Here is a 3,206-nt window from a genome sequence, read left to right as displayed (position 1 = left end):
ATATTTTAGAGCAGTTTTAGTTCACAGCGAAATCGAGAGGAAGGAACAGATTTCCGGTGTATCCCCCCCCCACCCATGTCGTGTCGACCACCCGTGTCGGCGCCCAGCTTCACCCATGGCGGTGCCCAAACTCCAGGCAGACGACACACACCTGGGAAGTCTGGCTTCGCCAGGTCCTGCGGGTGGCCCCTCCGGTGGGCTGGTCATATTCAGGGTGGAACCACAGCCCCAGTGAGTTGTTCAAATGCTGAGTGAAGGGACAGGGCAGCAAAACAGTAGGCCCTGGGGGACACACGGTGGCCCTCAGTCAAGTGCAGGCAAGGCAGTCCACAGGGCACTGGCAGTCAGTGGTGAGTGGCACCTGTGCATGGGCTCAGACAGCTGTGGAAAGAATGAATGACTGCATGAATGGAGGAATACCTCCTTACACGAATCGTCTTGCAGCCCCAGAAGGCAGGACCAGAGGCCCCGCCAGCTGGCTGTCAGAGCTGCAGAGCGATGGCGTGGCCCCCTGTGTCCACCCCTCCCACCCCCAGGACTATTTATCTGTAGACCCGGTCCCCCCGGAGGACAGAGCTCCACAAGAGCTCCCGTCTGACCCGCCACAGAACACTCACCCTCCTCAGGCCAGCTCCAGGTAGCAGTTGGGGTCTGTCAGCCTTGGGGGACATGCCACAGTGGCCCTGGCCCCTGCCGCATTAGCATTGCAGCAGGGTCCCCCGACTGTTGATATCAGCACTTCAGAGTTATTTATGAATGCATCTGTTTGCCGGGACAAGCCTTCGTGCATTCGGTTGCCATGGTTGCCTTAAAGCCGGCATCTTATTAATTCTGCATGTTATGAAATAAATATAGATCAGACAATCGCAGTGAAGGTTCTTTTTTATTATGCAGTTTGGTTCTCGGTGCCTGGGGCAGGTTGCTTCCAGCACACAGCGACACACATCCATCAGAATCTTGGGGTCTGGGAGGTGGGGGTGGGGTGGGGCTCGTAAGCCACAAGCCTGAGAACTGGGAAAGGGACCACGCAACACAGCTGCAGGGCAGGCGTGAGCTTGAAGGTCCCAAGTGGCCTCAGCAGCTCTTGAAGGGCTCCCCATAGCTGGGTGGGCGGCACCAGTGGGGAGGGAGGTCAGGTCCCCTCTGGGGTGCTACAGCTGGAATTGCAAGGCAGAAGGGAGTTGGAGTCACCCCAAACTGCTGGGTGGGTCCTGCTGAGCCAAGGATGACCACGGTGAGGGGCCACTTTGCTGCCCAGGGGACAATTCACTGGAAACAACACAAGCGTCCTGGTGTCCCTGGCATTTCAGGCTGGTGTGGGAGGGATCCTCCTGGAGGTCTTTTGGTCGGCCAGCTGGGTTTGTTGACTCTAGCTTCTGTTCTTGTCGCCCTTTCAGGCACTTGCGAAGGGGCTCCATGCCCACGATGGGCCCAAATCCCACTGATTTTCCACGTCCGGGTTTACAGAAGCTCTGAGGTGTGAGGCCACAAGGACTCCAACACAGGTCCGTTCACTGCCCACGTGGGCCCTTGCTGGTGCCTCCCCAAGCTCTGAAGCAAAGCTTCCCTCATGTACCCTAAGCTCCTGACCCCCCAAAAGCTACCCCAGGCCTGTTCCCAAGCCCACAGCAGACCAGGAAGCTGCGCCCTCCTGCCTGGCCACCAGGTCACCTACGGTTGAGCAGGGGGAGGCTTGAGGCCCAGTGGGCAGAGTGCCCAGCTGACACTGCCAGAGTCTATGCAAACACACCGCTTTGGCCTGGCCAGACCTTTGCTTGCACCGACCATTAGGACCCGGCTCAGGGCTGGGGAGGTTGAGGAGCCCAGGCAGGGCGGGGGGAGTGGGCAGAGGGGCCATCTCTCTCCACGCAGAGCTCTGCAGGGGGCTGTGGGCAGAGAGGCCGGGCTGGACACAGAGCCCGTGCTGCGTGCCTGTGAACATGACTGTGGCGAGGGCGTCAGCGAGACCCTGGAGCCAGGCCACCGGCTGCCCCAGGCAAAGTAGAGGCAAGGCCCCCAGACCACCCCCAGCCCCAGCTGCTGTGTCACTGGCTCTCAGGTCTCCCTTTGGCCCCTCTAGTCCAGTCCCTCTGCAGGGCCGGGTGCTGTGGGGCAGGAACACACGTACAGTGCCTGGCTGCCCAGTGACACATGCCACACCTGCGGCCAGCCCTGGGGCATGTGGCCCGTCGTCCCCTCCAGCCAGCACTAACCTGGTCTCCTCAGACGCTCCCAGCCCCCCCCACCACCACCACCGGGCCCAATCAGGGCATCGACAGAGCTGCACTTGCCATTTAATTAAGCTTAGTTTAATTAAAACCTGGGATTCTTCATTAGACTCGGTAATTGATTTAATTTTCTGTGGAATTCAAGTGCCAAACACTTCTATCATGTGAACTCCCAAATTCTGGGGACTGGAGATAGACACACAAAGAGCACAGAGCTTCCACAGCTCTGGTGACAGGGTCCCCCACGGCTTCTATTTTAGATTGTGGTAAAAATACAGACCATGTAACACTGACCATCTCAGCCACGTATCGGTGCCAGCTCAGTGGCATTAGGCGCAGTCACATTGTCGAACAGCCACCACCTCCATCATCTCCCGGACTTTCTCTTCTCCCCAAACTGACACCCTGTCCCCATTGAACACTCACACCCACCCCGCCCCCAGCCCCGGCCCCCCATCAACTTCCTGTCTCTATTGATATGACTCCTCTGGGGACCTCCTGTGAGGGGGTCCTGCAGGGTTTGTCCTTCTGGGACGGGCTCGTTTCACTGAGCAGTGTCCTCAGGGTCCATCCACGTGGTAGCGGGTGTCAGAATCCCCCAGGGTTTCTTTTCACGGTGCTGAAATGTTCTAAGATTGGCCTCGGTGATGGTCACACACATTGTGAATATACTAAAAACCACTGAATTATACAACCTAACTGAAGGGACAGGGCAGCAAATCCACCTAACTGGGTGGATTGTGTGGCGTGTGACTCACCAGTAGGTTGGGTCCCAGCTGCTGCCCTGTCTCCTCCCCTACCCTGTGGGAGGCTGAGCTTAGAAACCAGAGGTCATGGGTTTTCCAGCCACACATTGGCAGCACACATGTGGCACCTGGTGACGAGAAGACCGAGTGGACAGCAGTGGACAGCAGCCATGGTGCGTGTCTGGCACCCAGTGGAGGGCTGGTGGGACCAACATGGGGTAGAGCCTCCTGC

At 58.3% G+C, this 3,206-nt stretch overlaps 1 long non-coding RNA gene across 1 annotated transcript; it reads right to left on the bottom strand.

The window, feature by feature from the left end:
• LOC117032452 (uncharacterized) lies at positions 1 to 819 on the bottom strand. Its single transcript, XR_004424734.1, has 2 exons — positions 618 to 819; positions 1 to 381 (listed from the first exon to the last, which is right to left on the bottom strand). It is a non-coding gene; the product is annotated as an uncharacterized LOC117032452 (long non-coding RNA).
• Positions 820 to 3,206: the final 2,387 nt, after the last annotated feature.

This window comes from Rhinolophus ferrumequinum, chromosome 12 (assembly GCF_004115265.2).
Source record: "Rhinolophus ferrumequinum isolate MPI-CBG mRhiFer1 chromosome 12, mRhiFer1_v1.p, whole genome shotgun sequence".
NCBI classification, from domain to species: Eukaryota; Metazoa; Chordata; class Mammalia; order Chiroptera; family Rhinolophidae; genus Rhinolophus; species Rhinolophus ferrumequinum.
This window is presented reverse-complemented; position numbering and strand designations above follow the sequence as displayed.